The 22,970-nt window shown below is 42.8% G+C and overlaps 1 protein-coding gene across 1 annotated transcript in view; it reads right to left on the bottom strand.

The window, feature by feature from the left end:
• Positions 1-17,364, bottom strand: part of fut8b (fucosyltransferase 8b (alpha (1,6) fucosyltransferase)) — a 95,194-nt gene extending 77,830 nt beyond the window's left edge. Inside the window, exon 1 of the mRNA XM_073493456.1 lies at positions 17,192-17,364. The gene's annotated coding sequence lies outside the window, so the exon portion shown is untranslated. The remainder of the gene's footprint in view (positions 1-17,191) is intronic.
• Between the last annotated feature and the right edge of the window lie 5,606 nt (positions 17,365-22,970).

Below are 22,970 nucleotides of genomic sequence, written 5' to 3'. Positions count from 1 at the left end.
CAACCGTAGCCTGCACTGGACACACACTCTGTCAACGGCAGTAAGCAAGCAGAGTACTGCACTGCCAGAGATATGGAGCAACAAATCTATACCTCTCACAGAATAGGAGGGTGTGGAGTGGGGTAGAATTTGATAAACAGCAGGGGTCAGGAGGCAGGTCAGCACACCATTAAGTTATTCTGACAATTTTGATCCATTGCACACAATGCTGGGACGAAGCACTGGGCTTCACCAAAGAGGGGTAAGAAAAAAAAGAGAAAAAAAGGAAAAACTGGCAGGAAGCATAAAACAAACAGAGACGGGCGTCTTTACTGCGGGAGATGAGAGGAGATAAGAGACATCAGAGGGAGAGTCTGCTTTATCAGAATGCAACGAGAGACCAGCAGGAGAAACGCACTCCCTCCAAGGAGAGGGGAGGAGAAGGGATGGGCGATATGGAGGGGGAAAGCTGATGTAAAACTGTATTTTAAATAATGTAGAGCTGCATTAAAAGAAAATTACACAATAATACATTTTGACTTATTGCAAGAATGTAGTGGAAAAATGTGTGTGGATCCTTTTGGGTATCACAAAATATGGTATAATGGACATTCCTAGGAAAACGGAGTGTTAATATTCTACTTTTTACTGTCTATTTCTGCTCTTTACTGTCTTCAGCTCAGTGAGGGGAGTCTGGGACTCAATAGGGGGAAACTAAGGCCTTTGTTTTAATTAACAGTTCAATTATCAGGCAGCTAATGGCTTGGTAAATATAATGGGTTAATAACCCAGCAAGCAAGATCAATCATCTGATTGTCATTGTGTGAAAAGCTGAAGAAAGTTCCAATTTAGGCATGCACATGCACGTACAGTATGCACTGTGTGTGTGTGTGTGTGTGTGTGTGTTTGCACTGTTATATGAGTGAAGAGTACAGAGCAGCAGCCAGTCCTGAGAAGCATTTTTCCACTAGATTTTTGTATGAAACTGAAAACTGACCTACTATCAGCTCTTAGCAATACGTATCGGGAGGTTATTTTCTGTAAGCCGATGATCCTCATGTTTGGCAGTCTGTCCTGTTCGCAGAGTAGCTGTTAGCAGCTTGTAGAGTGTGGGTCAACAGTCTAAAATGAAAGAAAAAAAGGAAAAAAAAAATGCTCTAGTCACTGTAATAGACAAAAAAGTCTATGTGGGAGGAAATGATTTTTGTAGCATTTATGTCCTAAAGGTATGCTGAATCATGGTGGTTTTAAGATAACCTTCTGTACAGTAGATTCATTCAGACGAAGTATTCCAAATGTGTGTGTGTTTGTGGCCATGCATGTGGGCATGAGCCCAATGAGGCAGAAAGGGTGCCAGTAGCCTTTGAGGAAGGAGCATGTGTCCGGCATCCACCGCTGTTGTGCTGGGTCACAGATGTCACCTGCTCCAGCAGCCTGCCTCACACCACTCGCCCTCCCCCACCACTCGTCCACTAGTAAACAGCACAACACTGGAGGCCAATGCAAGTAGCTCATACTGTTGTTGCTTATTTGAAATGTAAATAATTGTTTTGCTGGAAAAAAAAAAAAAATTAGACTCCAGCATGGGTCACAGAGCAATCGCACGTGTCCCCGACAGTCGCTTGGATGAAAAAAAGAGAAATGTTATCCAGAGCTACTGGCTATGTCATGTTGCTATGGCCTTGCCAAGTACTGACACCGCAAGTTCAACTGAATTAAATACTGCTGGCTGTGGGCTGGTAGCCTTAAACACAGCAAATTAGTCCTGAGAGAAGCCTGGCAAAAGAGCACATACTTAGATAATGTCAGCCACAAGAAAAAGTGTGAAACCACCATCCCGCAAAATAAATCAACGATGAGACAAAGGAGTGTGTGTACGTGTTTGCCTGTGGACATGAGCATATAGACTCTGCTAATCGTTCAAAGGAGCTCCCTCACAGTTGTATGGTCATCTTTTTGAGAGGGCTTGAAATTCCTTTTGCACGCCTCACCACTTGTTTGCTCGAGAAGCCGAGAATGCTTTACCACAGGAATCCTCCATGGAGATGTGTGGAACTTTCTCTCTCACACACACATTAACTGTGCCCACCCACACATGGCTGACATTTCTTTTCGGAGCGTCTTTAAATTACCACGCATATTAGTGAGCCACTGCAAAGACCCCTTTTTATTATTCCTGTTAATCTTGTGTGTTTTTCGGGGTCAGCGGCTGCCCCCACTCTACCAATACGCCTTTCCTCTCCCCTTCACTCCTCCGCCTCCGTGTGCTCCAGCTCGCAGGGACAGACAAGTGGTTACACCCATTCTCCCATAGAGTCTCTACTGCATTGCACAGGCAGATCAGGATGGGACAGCATGACACGACTGCTACATGCCTGCCTCCTCTTCCAGCGCTTGCCGCCAACCAAACCCACTTGCTACCAACTGTGAAAATCAGCCAAGCAGTTCTGCATGCCAGTCCAATGTGTCGTGATTTTAATTAATAATCTGGAGTATTTTTCAAGTTTTATCGCTTGCAGTTAAGCGTCTAATAGTTTAAGATTTCCAACCAAAAATTAAAGCGACAGTGTTCCTTAAACAAGTACGAGTTGGATCATCATGCGTCATCCGACAAGTTTTGTAACTTCTGGAAACTGACAATCTGAATAACACGCCCAATTCAAGCAGCAATTGGTCTGGAGTGCAAAGTGGAGAAAGCATGCAGGATTTGGGCTCTCCACACAAATACTCCTGTCACATTTTGTATATACAACCAAGTGCGACGCCATAAATGCCTTTGGAGAGAGACTGAATGTGTGTGCTTACCTCTATTTGAACTACTCATTGGGCCACGTACCTCTCTCTGACAGCATGCTCTTCACCCCACCTTTGACTGTGGCATTTTGGAGGAGTTATACACACTTTTGGCATAAGACAAGTTAGGAGGACACTGAGTGTGAATTATATTGCTTCAAGTATGCTAAACCCTGTGCTTGCACACAAAATTTACTTCAGCAGGGTGACAAGGTTCACGCACACAAGACTGAGATAACTTTCTGGTGAATGTAACAATCAGGTAGATAATCCAAAGTTAAACTATTTGGTACAGAACATGCTGTACAAGCTGCTCGGACAAACTTGGCAGATGTTTTTGCGTTTATTTTAGTTATAAAAGGATAGCCTTCCTAACTCCAGTCCTTTGAGAGAAGGCACTTAGGGCATAGTAGTAAATGGTGAACTTCTCTTTTCAAGTAAACTTTCGAAACAGAGTGCTAAAGTTTAACACTCAGGTAAGGCTAATTATATAATGGTGAAAATTGTGATTTTCTGGCTTTGCCTGCAAGAAACATCCAAGGGCACGAAGATGGCTCACTCAAGTGCAAAGGCAGTGGCATGAGCGCAATGTGCGGGCCTGGTGGGCGCTAGCAGCCCGTGCTTCTAATCCCAGTTAAGACAAGCCCGGCAGCGAGCCGACACAAAGGAGCTTGGTCCAGTGTTAGTGGGATTAAAGCAAAGCCTCTCCTCTGTTGTTATGCTAATCCACAAGACAATGATTATCTGCGGGGCAACGTTGCCACGGTGATAAACATGGCTCAAGAGTGCCTCAATTAGGGCGCCAATTGCCAGAAGAGAGCAAAGACCGAGTGAGGCCGATGATGCTGCTTTGAACAAAAAGAGAGTGCGGAAAGGCGTTGCGTTATTTCACCTGAGTGGATGGGGTCAACTTTAAAACAGGGGGCTAAACTTACAGAAGAAGCTTGAACCTCACAGCTTGACCTCGCCCAGACTTGACCCTCTCCGTGCTGTAAAGACTTCCCCACTCACTGTACAGGTACTTCAGCAGTGAACATGTAATTAGCATAGCAGCACAGGGTACGTTATTCTGCAGCGACTATAGGGTACCATTATGGCTCTCAATAATATGTTCTCCATGCTGTGCGTGCGGAATAATGATGAGTGAGTATGGCATACAGGGTTGCGGCTTGCCTCATTCATCCTTTAATGTGACAGCGCAGCAGTTCAGGTGGTTGCACTGTTACAGTTTTTGTTGAAACATCAAGAGTTGGAGGACAACCATAACACTGGATTCATCTATAATAATCCTTCATTTACTCCACAAATCAAAGTGAGGAGGCAAAGCACTCACCAAGTGTTTAAAGCTCCTCACTGAGTTGATGTGCCAACTTTGATTCTTTGCCGTTGTCACAAGATCAAAGAGAAGTAAAAACCAGGCCAGGGGAGGCTGTTTTCTGTTTCTGGAGCGGCTTGTCACACAGCTATTTTACAGACGCATATTTGAAAAGCTGGTAGCGTTGCTGGCATCGTGCAAGTGTCTCCTCGATCCTCGTCAAAACTAGCTCTGGGTCAATGACAGAAAGTTCATAAATCCTAGCGCTTCAGACTACCTCCATCCAGTCCTCTGTCGCACATTCCTTCCGTTTCTAGGAGAAACGTAAATCTTTTTTCTTTTTGTTATGTGGTCAGTCTTGCTCTTGATCTCTCCCTCCTCTCCTCTCCTCTCCCCAACTGCCCCACAGCTCCAACGGCATAATAGGTCTTGGACTGCTGTGTCATCTCATTGAGTCCTATTAGGGGCTCTTATATCTGACTGGCATGTTGTTATTGCTCTCCCAGACCACAGCTTAAACTGAGGAATGGGTCTGCCAAGACGGCCCTTTAAAGTCCCTATCTGCATTGACGGCACTGGCAATAAGGAGCAGTGGAGCTGTGGTGGAGGGTAGTACCAAGAAAACATGAAAAGAGAGCAAGGGTAGGAGGTGACACCATGTGATGTAACATCCCTGGGGCAACATGACGGGCTTGTCAGATGCAAATGGTCTCATGCTGGTTTGCTATGGGCTTTGCCATAGGTGAATGCCACTGCTGTCACTCTTACATATGTTGAAGGACGACTCAACAAGCTTGCAGGGGCAGTAGGACGCAAAATAGAAGAAGTGCTGTTCGTCACGACGTAGCAAGTTTTTAGTTCATCTGAGTGGCGACTCTTTTAGTTCTTGACTAATTCATTAGTCGTTGCTGCTCTACATGGCATGTTAAAAACAGGAGAGTCATAGTCATACATCATAGTTCTGATTCGGGAGATCCTTTATTTTGAAAAATCTTGTTAAATCTGTTATTTCAGTGTGTCAAAACATTCAATATCAATCAACGATCAGCTTTTCAAATGTTTTGCTCATCGCTTCTCATTTTCAGGTTGTAGCAACAGCTTGTGAATTTAATTAGCTTAGCTTAATGAATGTTAAGTTGATTAATTTGGCAAGTTGCACTACAAAACGTATTTCTGGTTTCTGTGTTTGAGTCTTTGAGTTTCAATTATTCAAAACTTTAGGTACTTGCCAATAATGAAAGCAAATAGAATATTAAAAAAATATTTAGATTTGCTAATTGGTTTTGGAGAACACCGACCCTAATAGTGATCTGGTAAAGTAAAGGTAGGATACTGAATCTGACTGGGAGCTGAGTGCAGGCATTGAGTTTGGACAAAGGGCCCTCAAGGCTTCACAGTCTTACCATGCCAAACTAGCAGAGCAAGATATTACAGTTGCAATATTTAAAGCCTTTCACACTGGACAAAAGAGCCACAATCACCCACTACCATCTGGCTTTTGTCTTCACTGGGAAAGGGGACATTGGCATTGATTCCTGGGTCAAATGACTCTGCATTGTCGTGGGTATTTATTGGTTCCAGCTCTGACCAGCAATGATGGAAACACAACACCTGGGTGGACACATAATTTTTCGCCCCTTCTTCGGCGCAGTGCTTTGATGCAATGTTGAAGTTCTGGAAGTTAGCGTGAAAACGGTTCCCCATCCGTGTTCGTTCAAGCACGATCAGTTCATTTTGAAAGAGAAACTGAAGTAAAAGATAAAAAGTGACAACTTTAAAATTGTCAGTGGCCTTCATGCTGCTTTCTACTCTTCCCTATTTTCAGTCCGACATGACAGAAAAAAAACACAAAGAGGCAAACTTGTCTGCTTGCAATGAGAAAGGAGTCAACTGCCTTTTTTTAGCAGGTTTATCTGTGTTTAAAAATTTGCATATAAGCCATCATTTTGGTATAAAATGGTAGTTTTTAGCCCAATGAACTCCTCTCCAACACAAGCTAAAAAAGAAATCTGATATTAAGAAACAGCAAGAAGCGACCAGAATAGGTACAAAGACAATCGGGAAGGGAGGGGAAAAGAAACATCAACTTTTAGAGGGTCTTTTGTTCTTTTCCCCTTTCTGGGCTTCATGGAGCCTCAAGAAGCATCAAAGAAAAGCAGCAACTGTGCTTCCAGCATCCCAGACTGATAAAAGACCACACTATCCTCCTGCCCCTCGAACTCACAATCTTGAGCTCAGGCTCATGCTGGTAAAATCATACTTCTCCCCACATGCAACCAGCTGAACTATAGACACACTATGTCGTGCTGATGCCTCAGAGAGACCAGAGAACACTTAACCCTCCTCTGTATCAGTCACTGGCTCAATACTGAGAAAGATTACATCCTGTAGACAGATGGTTTAAGTTGCAACACTTTAATAGACAGGGTCAAAACCAAATGTAACACATGATAAAGTTATTTTTTTTTAGATATTATCTGTGAAACAACAATTGCCCTGCACTGTTGAACTAATGAGGCAAACTTTCAGACAGCTTTATAGCAAATATACAGCTCAATTTGCCCTCAATGGTTATGGTTATGGTTTACACAAGAATGCACAGCTGTTTTCATCTCTGCATTTATTTGTTTTTGAATTGATGTGAAAGTGAAAAATCAATCTGCCCCTTTCTGATGGAAAACCCCTTGCAGCCAATGAGGTCTGTGTTGTCGCAAGAGTAATACATGTTACTTTCCACAAGACATGCACATTACTTACTGTATATGAACTACAGCCGACAAACACTTGCCATCTACACTGTACAAGGCCTGGAAATTCATATTGACATTTCAGTATAGAAGAATGCATTATCTATAATTCAAGGCCTGCAACATGAGCATTATAAATTCATTTTATAACTCGAATCAATAGCTGAAACATTGGGCATGAGACTTTTTTGGCACGCAGAACTCCTTAATACCCAGAAATATCATTAAGCAACAAGAGATTGGACATCACTGAGAGGTCCGGTGGGAGATATTCCCGCAGTCATCCAACGGGGAAGCGTCTGGAAATGTTTCAAGTCACATCTATTAAGTTAATAAAACCTTACATCTGTTGTTCAAATGCATGCAGCTGTACTATATGTCAAATTAATGCTGATGTTTAGTCCACACTGCAGACCTAGCTCTGTGGCTCTCTTCTGCCTTTGGGTGAGTAAATTGCACAGGTATGAATTAATGTCACATCACTGCGAGAATCCCTCTGTAATCTGCTCCTTAACATTTCTGTGATCCCTCCGTTTGTACAATGAACATGCAGATTTTCTGTCTATTTGAGGGTGATCATCCACAGAACAGGAAATACCAGAATTGTCCAAAACTGCTGTATGCCTTTTATGAGCAGGTGTATCCTCACCAAAGTCAATGGTAGTATTCAATAGCGTTGTAAAAAATATCAAATAAATACATATCACTTCTGAACTTTTTAAACAGTTACCATACTCATTTTCTACAGTAATCCATACACAGGTACCAGCTGTTATTTCTTGCTCTTTCCAGCAAGTTGATACACAATTCAGGGTTTCCGCCAGTGTGCTTCAAGAATGGCAGCCCGTCGGGACTATGTATAGTGGAATTTCCCTAAAATGAATTATTAAGATGTTTTTGAAAAAAAGAAAAAAAAAACTGCTATAAAAGTACCAAATTCTTTAAAGGAATAATACTAAGTTATTTCTCTAAAGAGGAATAACTCAGTGTGTAATGTGTAATGTAAGCAGGTGCGGTTGTCCGAAAGAGAGAGAAAGAGAAAGCGTGTGTAACAGTGAGTATATGACGTTAACAGTGATGTTAAAGCTATGAATGTGGCAGTGCAGTGTGTGTACAGTTCAGGCTGTTTGTCGGAGAATAAATGCTAAAACATCTTAGGACCCAAGTCAAGCTGCACCTTGCTTCCCACAAAGGGGTTTAGCCACGGAGATAGCAACAACTTCGACCCAGGGTCACTTTAAGAGGTCATATTATGCCTTTTGGGGTTTTTGCCTTTCCTTTATTGTGTTGCATTGATGTAGCATTTTTGTGAATGTAAAAGGTCTGCAAAGTGAAAAAGCTCAAAGTCCACACCAAAGGGAGTTACTCTCTCCCACAGAAAACACTGCTCCTGCACTGACTGAAACGCCTGGTTTGAAGTCAAGCCTTGTGTAAAAAAAAAGGGATGCTGCAGCAATGCACCATATGAGAAAACAAATGTGTTTTTTTGAAAATTAATAATTAGTAAAAGTATGTAAACCTATTCTACTAGGACCCCAAAATAAAAGTATGAACCTGAAAAGTAGCATAATATGACCTCTTTGAAGGTCCCATATTATGCTACTTTTCAGGTTCATACTTTTTTTTTGGGGTGTCTACTAGGAAGGAAATGTTTACATGCTGCATGCAATGCTGCTTTTCTCATACTGTCTAGCCTTAAACACTTAAATTGTATGCCCTCAATGCTGTCAATGTAAGCCTGTGGTATCAAAAATTGTATTAAATGTCAATATTTTTCAAGGTTTTCTATCAAAGTTATTAATTCCAGAGTTGTGACACTAAAAAAAAAATAAAACATGCTAAATTCCTGATGAAATTAATAAATTTAAAATCAGAAACACAACACCAATATGTTAGGTTTCTGGGATTTAATTCAGCTTGTTAATGATAACAAATTAACATTAACAGTTATCTGGTTAATATTCTAGTCCTTCTTTGTAAAAAAAACCCCAAAAAAAACCCTGATTTCCTCAATTAAATCCACCTCAGCCCTAAAGGAGATTTGTGAGAAAAGAACTAAAAAGAATAACCCAACCCTCAGATACTCTTACGCTGTTGAGAGCCATCAATATGTGATGAACAATGCATTCCAGGAGTTATTCTGTGATTTTTATAATTACTTTTTTGTTGTACCCACTTTCTTTCAGCCTTCCTCTTCTAATTTGACTTCAGTTAGTGATTTCCTATATTTCCCAGAGTGCTTTTCAACAACCCCCTGAGAAAAGGCCTGACAAGCTGGAACAAGCTGTTTTATTCAGCTGTGGGGTTTAGACGTATATGTAGGGGGGAAAAGATAGTAAGCATATCGGAGCTTTTTTTATTTCAGTCGAGAGTGTTGGGCGCTTGCATCAGAGCACAAAATGTCTCATTGCTGCATTGCAATCTGGCCTCTTGAGGCAAAAAAAGCACCACAGCCTGGTTAACAATGGATTTCTGCCAGTGTATTCACTACTCGTCATTTAATAGGGTTAAAAGTCAAGTCTTTTTCTTTAATTGTGAGGGGTTTTTATGAAAACCGTATGCAGTTGAGGCTGTCAAAAACATGACATGACACAGTCTTTAAATCCATCTTTAAACTCCCCATTTTGCCTCAACTTTCAGTTAGTTGCTTATTCTTTGACCACATCAGGCCTTTATACCTGATACCTTTACCCTTCTTGCATGTGTCTCTCAGGCTCACTGAATCTATTTAGCCTAGTACTCACAGTCCATGTTTGTCCTGCTGACAAGAATACTGTAAACCTGAAAACCACTGCATCTCTGTAATCTGTTTGTTGTCGTCCTACAAGCAAATCAGCATCCAATCTCTGTGCCTATCTGTCCCTCTCTCCCTAGTTTCTCCTCCTTGTCCTCAATTTCCTCTCAAGCGTCTCTGTGCCGGACCATCAGCTGTCCTGGGACCTCTTTCTCTCTCCCCCTCTCCTGGCTGCCAGTGCCTCATTCCAGATGTTTCGGATCTGGATCTTCATCCTGCGGGGGATTCAGCCTCTCCTCTCTGTCTCTCTGTGTTTGTGTAGTCTGCCCTCTTTTCACGTCTCCATGGTGAAGAGGAGATTGTGAGGATCAATTCCTATCTGTTGGCAGCACCTAGGAGTTTCTCAATGTCTTCCTGATTCATTTCATATACGTTTTCAGTTTGTCTATAATTTTCATCCTGATTGTCAGTCGGGTAATGTTACTATGTTGCTCTTTCTGTGTTTTTGGGTCATTTCCTCCATATATGTATCAAGAGTCCAACGATAAAGGCAGTTTTTATGATACTGGGTTTTTAATCATTTACTTGACTGTCAGGAAGTTCTCTCTATACTCTGTACTAACACGGTGGATGTTTGTGTCTGCAGTGCGTAAATGCAGATTTTGCTGTATATTCGCAGTGTGACTGCTGTCTGATTGCTACCCTGCTGTCTTCCAGAGCACCACGCTGGGCCAGGTGACAGGGCTCCTGCAACGGAAATCCAATCAGGCCAATCCTCTACGATCCCTCACAATCCTCTCTGCCGCCGCCCCACACCGCAAACCGTCTGCAACACACATGCCACGCACACTTACAACGAACTCTTTGATAGATATGGAGCTGGACACATGCACATTAACCACCTCACCTCATGTGAACTTGGCACAGACATTCAGGGGCTTGGTGCTAAGCGAAACACTAAATCCCTTCCAGCTATGACGACTATGCGGTGCAGCTGACATTACATGGTGTCCTCTCAACGGAGGTCACAGAGATGAATTTACCCCTTGGGGATCAATAGTGTAAAGGCAAAAATCCACAAACACTCCCCACACTGCTGCAAACAAACCCTCTATGAAGCAGGACTGGCACCAGAGACATAAATAGCCCCCCCCGCCTTTGAGGAAGATAATGCCAGCCTTTCATCGTGGTCCAGGTCCCACTTCGCAGGGGCCTGGGGTTGAACCCTCTCTGGACCTGAGTTGAGGTCACAAGTGGGCCACCCAATACTGGCCAGTACTGGATCAGATACCACTGGCTAAATGGGGGCCATTCAATAGTCCTCGTGTGTGTGTGGGTAAAGGTGGAGTGGCTGCTGGGAATTTTGGCTTCCTGTTGAAAACAGAATAATATCCACAAACCCCCGTGCAGAGGCAGGCCTGTCACACAACCTTTCTACCCAAGTGTGGGAAATGCACCCATTCTGTCAGATGAGCTCATAGTCTTCTTCTTTTCTATTCCTATGTGTGTGCCTTTGTGAGCTTGTGCATTCTGGCTGCAGAATGAATTTGGGCTATTGTCACTGTGATCCTAATGGCCAGCATCTGGCTCTCTGGCACTCTTTTTTATTTTTCCGGGGTGGGGGGGGGGTGAGGGAAGAGGGGTGGAGGGGTAGGAGTGAGGTGGGTGATCCGACTGCTTACGCCTCAAGCTGAGCAGCTGTCCCAATTACTACCTCTCTCTTCTCTCCTAATTTCCCCTCCGTACCCATCTGCCTCTTCCACACTCCAAATCTCTGTCCCATCCATCCGTAGATGCCACTAGTGTGTGTTTGTACTTTCAGGAGGCTCCCATGCTAGAAAGAGCCCTTCAGCGGCCGAAGTAGGTTTGGATCCTGTTTTAAGTTCAACGCTGCAGGGAGCATAAGACCCAGACAGTGCACTATCTTGTCAGGCGGCTAAGAATTTTTAGCAGCATCCCTGAATCCCTACAGCCCTCCATGCCTGCTCTGATCCTGGCCTGAGCTGTGGACTCAGAGGGGCTGACAAGGCTGTTTGATGGGCCATGGGCACTGAGCATCAGGGGATTTTGTGGGTAGGTGGGCGGGTGGTTGGCAGGGAGAAGGGGGGGAGGCTGTTTGTGTCCCACAGTGAGTCCCTCAGCAACTTCTGATGAGCTAAAAATTCTCAGTATGTGTCATACCCATGTGAATTCAGTTCCTCATGCAGACGAGGCACCACAAACTTCACTGTATTCTTCCTGTCATAGTGTTAAGCATTCAGAGATATGGTCAAAAACTAGAATTAATACACAGCCATGCAGATATACAGTACATACATATATAGGTATATACATAGCCATAAATGAATGCAAATGCACTAAAGGCACTGTGCAATAATAGGTGTGCAAGAGCTTCCTACTTAAAAGGGAAAAAAGGGGAAGAAGAAAACTTAAGCGCTGCATGTGGATGAGTACATGCCCATTTCTGGACGGCTCCAATGAGCCGAGAAGAAATGTCGTAAGACCCACTTCCCGGCTCAGGCTGCAGCAGCAATAACTCCCCGAGATACAGCAAAAGCAAGCACACATAAGCGAATGTGCACACACACACACACACACACACACACACACACACAAATACACATCCTTTCTGATTTGAGTGCACTGCAGGCTGGGCAGCCTCCCCTGCAGGGCCAAACAGAGCTGGAGCGACACACTCTTCGAGGGGCATTCCAGGTCAGGATCTCTGACTGGTCTGCCCCCCCACATAAAGCCAACACACATTCACACATCCTCCAAACACACGCAAGACAGGCATTATGTGCTCTAGACCCACTCCCTACACAAATCAAATGTGATGCCACATGGCTATCGGGCCAAGCTCCTATTGTGCCTGTCTGACTGCATTTCTATTCAGAACTCCCCTTCTTCCACCCTGTCTTTAGATATTCAGCTGAGTAAGACAGGTAGACGAGCAGCATCGAGACGTTCAGACAGGCAGACAGGAGGGCAGGCCTGCTGGGGCCTTTTTCTTTTTCTGCTGCCGGAGAATGCTATCAGGCTGGATCAGGCTGGGCTGCTGAAGCTGAAGCTGAGCTTCAGCAGCCTCACAGCCCAGCCCGCTTTTCTCCATGGAAACCTGCCCCACACTCGCCCTGTGATTGGCTCATATGATCACTAGACAGACACTCTGTCTTACAATACAGATAATAATGGCCCTCCGGTAGAATGAGAGCAGGAGAAGAGTGATAGCAGAGAGGCCTTTTTTCCTACCGATTTTGCCCTTTAGAAAGACTGCATCCAGCGAGCTTACAAGGAACTAAAAACTACAGATATGTTCCTGTACAAGGCATGCAGTTGTTATCTCTACAGTCCCTACTCTAATGCAGAGGTTCTCAACTTTTTTGAGTCGCGACCCCCCAGAAAAATCAGGTTGATGTTCACGACCCCCCACTGTGACTCTCACAAGCACTCAAAATCTATTCTAAGGCAAATTCTATCACTGATACAGCCAATGAAATGTAAACACTGTTCTTAAGTCTAAAATCTGTTGCTTCATTTTTTTCTCCAGAACCATCAGGCAGCCCCTGGAAGTTAATTTGAAACCGCCTTTGGGGTCCCCAACCCCCAGGTTGAGAACCAATGCTCTACTGGACAAGAGACATCCCCTTTCAACCAAAGTCAAACAAGTGAACCTTTTAAGAACCACTTTGCTTTTCCACGGGCATGAGAGCCACACATACACCATACAGTCACATCATTCATTCACTGTATACGTCTCTAATTTTCTAAACAACTATGGTTGTCTACAGTGACTCTTTCCAAGTGTTGCCCCTGACTTTGCATGCCTACATCCAAAAATGCTCCAATTTGGCATCCGTCGTGAAAAACTTTTGTTTATTCTCCCTTGGATAAGTCAGAACACGCTACACTAGCACTGGTGTTAAAAATGGCGGTCATAAGTGGTTTTAGTTGGTTCACGATAACCCCGCAACGTAAGCGGTTCTTTCAAAGTGTTCTGGAACCAGTTTTCCTTCTAGAACTAGTTATTTGGCTGTCTAAACCACCAAAAAGAACTGGGTCCAGAGTAGGCACTGGCTCCAAACCGGCACCTGAACTGAACCTGAACCTATCTGTCACAAAGTCTTCAACAACTTTATGATTTAATCTCTTTACTGGTGTCTTCAACAGCCTGAAGGGTAGAGAAGACAGAAAATTGACATTAAACATTATAGTCTCACGTGGGAAATGTCAGCCAAATGCCAACACTGGACATAGAGTGATTACTCACTGAACCCTATACATTAACCAGCTAGTCTTCATTGTTTATGTCTTTATAATGAGATTCAGAACTCAGATGTGTGTGTGTCCATGTATCCATATGTTATAGTGACAGTCTTTCCCTTTCTCAAAGCAAGAACAACAAAGGCAAAAGCTTCTTTTCAACAGCTTCTGCTCTATTTACAGTACATTGTCTGGAATCGGGGAGCAGAAATACCCCGCACATGGATTAACAATACAAACAAAACAATGCTTCCAGATGAGCCTTCCTCTTTTGGTAGCATTGTTACTGCAGCTCGCTACAAGCATTGCCGTGTCTTGCCTAGCCTCTTCACTTCACAGTTCTTTGTGTTTGTAGCATGAAGCCCCCCCAAACTGAAAACATGTCTTCAATAATGTGCTGTTTGCTTCCTCCATAGTTTAATTCAGCCTTCTCTTCATATTCATCTGACGTTTTCAGGAGGGAGAAAAAGAATATATCTGGGACAAGCGTGTGCAAAAAAAGGGGATGTATAAACAGCACATTGAAGCCAATATCAAGCATTATACACACACTGTACAGTGCGCCAAAACACTGTGATGCTTGAAATTAGAATGGCTTTTCATGCAAACAGAGGCACTTGCTGTGCAGGTGACAGGCTGGTATTGCAGACTAGAATTGAAATGAAAAACAAATCCAAATGCTATTTTAAATAAAACTCCGCTTGGCAGTGGTTTGCTGCACTAAACCAAACAGAGAAATGGAGCTCGCCACGTGACAAATGTGCACAGTGTTAAATACAGATAAAACTATGAAATGAGTCACCGCCCATTTTTGCTCACTGCACCGCATCTAACCTCTTTGGCAGAGCAACACTAATATGTTTAATGAACTCATTAGTCAAAAATGAAGACAGACAGTGGCATGAGGCATGGAAGGTGGAAGCACAAAGGGCAGAGAGAGAGGGAAGGAAGGGGGGTGAGAGAAAACAGACGAGTTAAAGTGAGGGAGGGTGGGGGGTGGGTTACTTCTCTAGAAAGCACATCCTGTATTATAGATGCACTATCATGTGTTTCGGTAGCTACATGGTAGCGAATGCAACATTTGTCCGAAGCAATCAACTCAAAAAGCAGAGACAACACAACTTGGCTTGGAGGCATCCTGCAAAAAAACACTTCAAATCTGCCAAGAAAATTTCAAGGGTTAGTGTGAGTGTCATCACTACTACTTCATTTAAGTGCTTCATCAAAAATTACACAGGCTGGAATGGACTGCCCTAATGTAATTATTTGCACTTGGCTGATATAGATGGGTCCATGCATTTCTTTGCCTTTTCATTCTGAAAATGGTAAAGCACAGATCGCAGCAACATGTAGCCAAAGCATGAGTCACTTTGCCGTATGTTAAAATAAAAAACTGGCCCTTGACAGTTGGAAGGTGCACTGTGTAGTTTCTGAAAATAAATTCTGAAAGGTACTATTAACAACATTGATGAGGCAATAATACAAACTCAGAAATATTCATTATTTCCACAACTGAATAAAGTAGCCTTCAAAGCTGCAAACATTGTTCTGGGGACCTTAATTTCCTCTGGGAACAGCTTGTTTATTCAGTTTATGGAAAAAATAAATATTTCTGAGTTTGTGTTATTACCTCATTAATATTGTAAATATTAAAGTTCTGAGTTTGAATTTATCCTCCAAAACTACATAGTGCCCCTTTAAGGTCAGTTGTTATGTTCAGTACATTCAGTCATTAAAACGAAGACAGTTTGTTTATTAAAGCAAGAAAACCAATCAATGGAGATTTTCTCCTTCATAGTGCACCTTTAAAGCAGGCGTGTATCTGTTTCCAAGACAGAGCTCCCCCTGCCACTGCACAGACTGCTGTCACCGCAATATTTATGGCTGTTTACTTATTCATGAATGGGTTAAGGCTACTAACTCAATCAATCTGCTTCCCGTTACCAAGGCTCACTTTATTAGATAACATTAATGATGCATTAGTTGTCCATAGGTGTTGAGTTTCTCCCCAGTCAGCAGCTCCAATTCAAATGAGAACACAATGGATATTGGCTGCAAATGGATCAAAAACTTGGGGATAATTGCAGCACTATACAACATGATGAGCTAATCATTTATTGTCAGACAATATGCTGTCAAAGGGAGAAAAATCACAGTGGGCTTCACAGTGGTGACGGTGAAGTATGTCTTGCAATATCAGCTGTAGACATTAAGTGATATAAAACACTTCAGTTAAGGGGAAACAAAGCCATACGTCATCCATATCACAAATCGATTTCATGGCCAAAGCAAAAAGCTATTGAACCTGCCATATTAAATGAGATTAAAAAGAGCCTCAGAGTATACTGTTCCTTGACATGCTTTGACTTCCAGCATCACACCCCTTCACCCAATGAGCTGTGCATTCATCACAAGCCATTCACTATGAAGGCGTGCATCTTCTAATGGGTGGCCCTGCAGGGAATTGAACCTCTAGTCTTTACCAGCACTGACGCCAGACTCCATCAGACATGGTACACTGAGCACAGGACCACATACACTTTGTGTGTGTGTGTGGATGCTGTGAGGAGAGGATGTGAGGCCGGAATCAACCTGCTGATTGTCCCGAGTTGAGCTGCTTTATTTCATTATCGCATATCAGACCCCACCTCCTGATACTGAAAACAAACGCACGCCTGGCTCTGGTGATTATTACAAAGCGATCCCTGACACTGGCAGCGGTGCGCTGAGGCTCAAACACAGGCTGCTGCTTTGTCTTGCCCGACACACATAACATACAGTGACGGAAGGATGGACGCGACTGTCAAACCATCCCTGGGTCATGTGTCTTCATTTTCACGTCAACTGTTAGATCTCGCTCCCGTGTGACGGCGAGCACGACAAACAGAAAACAAACGCACACAGACGGACAGCTAGCTTATCGGCTACACGCTTCTTCTAGCTCTGTTGATGCATTTAGCCGTTAACGTTAACATGGCAGCCGAATTTAACCACTTTAATTCACACAGCTCAGTCCAGGTACTGCTGCTGTGTGAAAGGATGTTTCGGGCTTCAGGCTTTACGCGGACAGGCTGTGAATTGTTTTGAACATGCCCACTTGCTTCTCCTCCAGACGCCGATAAGCAACAAAGAGAGCGGCGGGCCGGTGTAAGGATGTAACGGAGCGGGGACAACAGAGCCAACATATCCGAGCGACTGCGTTCATATAACGGTACCAGGAATTCATGCCTACCGTGACCGCTATTTGGCCACCGTGATCTCAGCAGCGACGCAGTCAACAGGCCGGGATGTAGCGGGAGGGAATCTACGGGGCTGAGCTGTATACGTTTCCGCCATGCAGCAGGGTTTATTGCCACCTACCTTGGCGTGATACACCCGCTTCCAGCGGCATCCGACCGGGGCTGCGGAGGCTGGGTCTGTCGCAGCGGCAGCCGAGATTTGTTGCTCCAGGAAAATTGAGTAGAAAGGCTGCGGCGGAAACAGGAACTGGGAGAGCGGGGGTCTCTGAATACGGCAGTCGAGGCTGCTCTGTGGTGGATGGCCGGTGTCAGCGCAGACCTGGGAGAGAGGGAAGTCAATATCCGGTGACAGCTTTTCGAATTAAAAGTCTGCGTGGTCGCTGAGGGCAGTAACTTCCACGATAATGTAATGTTACTGCAGGTGACTATCAGGGTATTATAATGATTAAAACACTGCAGATAAATACAAACAGCACTGCTTTTGTTATTACCATTCACATCATTTTATTTTAACCATTTTGTATTACTGTATTTTTATTTTACTTCCAACTAGTTTATTTCATTCATTAAAATTTTCCATTTTTGCATAACTGCAACATTTAAATTCACATTTACATTTTATGTAAATTAATGTTACTTTACATTAATTTAAAAATGTTTCCTTTACTTTTACATTTCAGTATTTTCCCTTGTTATTGTTCTTCCTCTTCTTTATTTTGTTTGACTTAATGTCATTGTAAACGAGTACAAATAAAGTTTGAATGACTGACTTTGAGTTTGAACTCCAAATGTGTACTACACATTTTTGTTTCTTGAGCCTCATGTGCAATATTTGCCTCTTAAAGACTGTCTATATAAATAAACGTGTCTCTCATTTTAAAAACAGTCATAGCACATAATCATCCACTATTCTCAAGCGGTTATCACTGGGTCATTTATTTTGAAGGCACAGCGGTGTGATTTCCTGTTTGTGTCTGGCTCTGTCTGGATGTCTTGACTCTGGCTGATGCAGACCCTGATGGAGAAGGATGGAGTGGAAGCTACAGTGCGCACACCAGTGTCAACTTGCTGTACTGCAGTCGGGCTGACAGACAGACAGGGGTGCCTGGTCTGTGTGACTAAACCAGTCCCGTGGGCAATAACACCATCCAGATACAGGAATCTAAATAGGCCTAGTTTTCCCTATGACCCTATAATGACCTTCTGTAAGAAGATGCAGTATATTATCATAAATAAATTATAGCTTTGTGAACATGTAGACCATTACACTGACACATAAACTAAGCGTATGCTTTTGCTTTCTCTTCACTTCAAACATGAACACAATGTAATTACCATTTAAGGTTCCTGTAGTTACTGCCACACCTTATTACAACTGAAAAGACTCATAATGTTGCATCACTTTCAGTTGTTCCTCTCTAACAGTTTTGTAGCAGAAGTGGCAAGGGGTAAAATTATTACTCATGATTACTGTAAAGGGCTACTCCTATTATCTGTTAACTGCCCTGAGATAAGGGAGAGAGAGAGAAACTCTCCAGGCAATAGCCTATAGTTCTTCCAGCGGTCGCTAGCAAGCTTACTCCACTAACTGACCAGTAGAGTTGGGAACGAGAGGCGAGGTGTATAGGCATGTCCATTATGTGCGTGTGTGTTTGAACGTATTGAAAAATATGTCTAACTAACCCGTAGACAGAAAATTCACCTGCGCAACACTTCAAAAGTAGCCCAATTCTGAGGGAGATTCGCAGACCTGGCAACCCTGCTGACAGACAGATCCCTAAAAGTGGCTTGAGAGCCTGCCCTTTTGATCTCAGAGTGAACAACCTCTTGGCTGGCGTAGTATCAACAAAAAAAGGACACATTATTAATATTTCAAAGGCTCCAACAATCAGGGTGGAAACAGAGAATTAGTGGGCGGTGTGAGTGCCCCCTTTTTTCTCCTCTGCACCCACCCCCCAAAATGTCTGTGTACATCCCTGCCGAGGGGTGACACTCTGGCTGACCTTCATACTGGCACATTATCGGTGCAGGGCAGAGCCTCTCGGACACTTAGCCTTCAGTCCTCACTCATATCCACAATGATCGTGTTACTTATCGCTCCCCAAGAGCACGGCTCTGAGATTACTGCTGCATATTCTCTGTCCTCAATATAATCAGTACAGTTCGATTCTTTCTCATTGGAGTGATAAGAGAAACCAAATTGCTTTAATATTCAATTATCATCATGCTTGATAAACCCAGCGCAGGTGGGAATATGTCTGAGAGGAAGCAAACTCTTCTTTAGTTTTCCACCAGGTGGAGGACACTCTGGATACACTTTAGGCTGCGTCATTGCTCAGTTGCTCAGCTCCATCAGTCGGAGAGGAGTGGTTTCATTATCTACATGGCACACAGAGAAGGACCTACTCTGTGCAGTGAGGGAATGTAACTAAGTACATTAACTCAAGTACTCTACTTGAGTACAGTTTTGAGGTACTTTGAAGTACTACTTCTGGAAGCAAATATTGTACTTTTTACTCACTACATTTATTTGATAAAATCACACTGGACAAAAATTATACTCACAAAATTGTAGTCACATTATGGGTACTGGGACAAAAAACTTGAGCAAACCATCACCATGTTGGTTTGCACTAGTTTTGAAGATTTTCGTTTGTGCTTTGGGTGAGTCTCGGGGTTAAGGCATGTGTTCTAGCTTCAAACACAGTAGGTTTTACTGGTTCTTACAACATCAGCATTCATTTTCATTTGAACTCGAACTCCTGAACTTTAATTCTTCCTTCACACATTCAAACAGCTCTAATGGTGGGCTTGGTATTAAATGAAAAAAACTTTTTTCAAAGGCTGGAAAACTGCAAAACTGCGATTTAATAATTCAAAATGTCAACATAAATGGGAAGAAGCCGGGGCTCCCTTGTTGCAGCATTTGGACTCAGACTGACTGCATTTGTATTCTTAAATTTAGCAGGTAGTTTCTTTCCCTATTTTCTTCTTGTTTGCACCAAATCCTGATGGTTACATTTAAGGATAACAGTTTTTATGTCACTGACATGTGGCTAAGATGAACTTTTCTTTGTTACTTGTATCCTCCTGGATGTGAATGTGCATCTGTGAGTTTGTGTGTGCAGTTGCAAATGAGTGTATGTTTAAAGGAGGCATTTTGTGTTACTTCTGTTTTTTCCTTTCCTTCAGTGTTTCATTTGGTTCTTGTGCATGTGAAAGGTCTTCAAAGTCAAAAAGCCCAACAGAAGCTCCTCTCTCCCACAGAAAACACTACTCCTGAAATGCCTCGTCAGTAGTCCTGCCTTTAAATCTGCGATTCTTGTGACGTCACCACGTCACACATTTGCATAATTGAATGCCTAGCAGTTATGCACATAATAATTACTTTAGCACAGCTGCTCTGTTGTTGTTAGCAGTGCTGGCTCAGGTGTGTGTGAGCTGACCAATCAGAGGAGACTTTGTATTCAGAAAGGGGGGCCTTAAAGAGACAGGAGCTAAAACGGAAAGGGAATACAGTGACGCAGCAATGAACAGAATAAGAAAACTGATGTATTTTTCGAGCACTAAAGCATGTAATCCTTTTCTAGCAGCAACCCAAATCAGAAAATGAAGAACCTGAAAATGAGCATAATATGTCTCCTTTAAGTTCAGTTGGGGGTGTTGATTTATGTGTGGTTTATATGTTGTTTTTCAAACATGCCAATAAAAAATAATTTCAACTTTTCTTTCATTAATTTGAAACTTTTTTGTTCATTAATTGACTCAACAAAGATATATTTTTCTTGCCACAACATTAAATATACATTAGTGCAATAGCATTCATTTAATATGGATAAACATCCATTTCATTTTCATAAAATTGACTCCAATTGGGTTCAAGCATGTTTCCAAGCAAGAGTAAAGGAAGGAGATGCCAAAGGGCTGTGTGTGTACGCGTGTGTGAATGCTGTGAAACAGTAAACAGGCTTTCAGGTTGGCCTTGAAGATGTAATTTACTGTACCACTCTCTTTGAACTGCTGTATTTGAATGTTTCCCTGCCTCCCCCTTTTTCTCACTCTCACTTGAGAATTAAGCCACTAAATCGAATTCATAATACAAATTCATAATACCCAAAGGCTTTTTATTTGTTGTTGCTTTTCCATCCATCTTTAAAAAAAAAAAAAAAAAAAACTAAAGAAAACAACCAGCGTGCCCCTGAGAGGACTCACTCCAGTGGTGGCGAGGAGCTGAATCACAATAACAACCCCCACCCACGTCTGGTACTCACATATTTTCCATCTTACTAAGCTGCCTTGGCTCCTAAAGTTGATGCAGCAGCTCCATCATGTGGTGCAAAGGTAAAAGTGCGGGAGCAAACCAGAGTGAGGCATTCTCTTCTTGGTGGTGCGGATGCCAGTTCAAGGAAAATGTGACTCAGAGGACCTTTGAGCTTTGTGTCATCAAACAGGCTGAGCTCATACCCAGCAAAATGACTCATGGTGAAAAGAGTCCTCGATATTTGTTGCTGGCACAAAAGAGGAAAAAAGGAAGGAAAAAAATAACTCTACATGCACTGATGAACACCTGCCTCACAACACCCACCCCCACCCTCCCAGCTACGCACACACACACACACACACACACACACACACACACACACACATACAAACACACACACACAATTTTGTCAGTCCAGAGCGATATCATCATCAGGCAGAGGCAAGTCGATCACTCCTGACCTTTTTGTCTCTGCTGACCTTTTCAGATTGAGACACAGTGCAAGAGTTTCTGAAAGGGAACATGTGAACTCTTTTCTCCCGAAGGTACGCTGGAGTGGAGTGAACCATAATGGAGGATATGAAGCACAAAGTGCCTGATGCAAATGCAGCCTGATAATTCGACGGAACGGATGTTTAAAAAAAAAAAAAAGAAATCAGAGATGTGGGCAGCGATTCAAAGCTCTGTAAGCAGGCTGGCACAAATGCATCTCATGCTATGAAACCAAACAAAATGGAACAGAACAGAATAATTAAAATATCATTATAGTGTCATTAGAATAACATTACCATATTCATGTTGGGCTGAGTCATCGTGGCACTTGTCAAAATGTATTCTGACTGCGCTACAATACATTTCATGAAATGTGTGATACATTTTAATGGAGAAATGTATTAAACGCAGACCAGGATCTTCAGGATTCATAACGTGTAACTGCACAGTCCCCTACTTAAATCCAGGCCAGGGAGCTCTGTGGTTGAAGAGTGATTTTGGAATTGTAACATCTGCATTCAAGAGACATAGTTGGTAAAGCTTGTATTCGCTACACAAAATGATTCCTGGAGTTGGGGGATTAGTCCAAGGTGGAATACTTGGAGGAAGGGCAATAGATTGGGATATTAAAGGATAGAGGTGTCACGATTTCTCAAGTCCTCCATTTGATTCTATTTCCAATTTAGATGTTTTTTACAGCAATGATGGATAAACTATTGTTAGACTCACATCTAGTCATCCCACTGAGCATAAACATAGCCAAAATACGTCTTTTCAACGTCCTTGACAATGTTGGCGTCCAGTGGAGAGCCAGAATGAAAGTTTTTTTAATGTCTTGTTGGATGTTCACCATTGTTGCCCAAGTGACCTCCAAACAGGATTCCAAATTATCTTTTCAAAAAAATCTTTTCAACTTCAGTCACAGACGTCTAAAGAACTTCATGTGGTTCAAAATTAAAAAAGTTTTATGATGGCCAAATTTTACGTCATGCAGCAAAAGCTCCAGGGAGGATTACAACCCTTGTCTCAACCTCAGTAGCCTGCATGATGCATGCATTTCACCGGGTGAGATATTTATCAGCATTAGTCATTTTTATGTTTTGGTCACCCAACCGTCATCAGGTAGGCTAATATTCCAAGTTGGAAT

The sequence above is a fragment of the Pagrus major genome, chromosome 22, assembly GCF_040436345.1.
Source record: "Pagrus major chromosome 22, Pma_NU_1.0".
NCBI classification, from domain to species: domain Eukaryota; kingdom Metazoa; phylum Chordata; class Actinopteri; order Spariformes; family Sparidae; genus Pagrus; species Pagrus major.
This window is presented reverse-complemented; position numbering and strand designations above follow the sequence as displayed.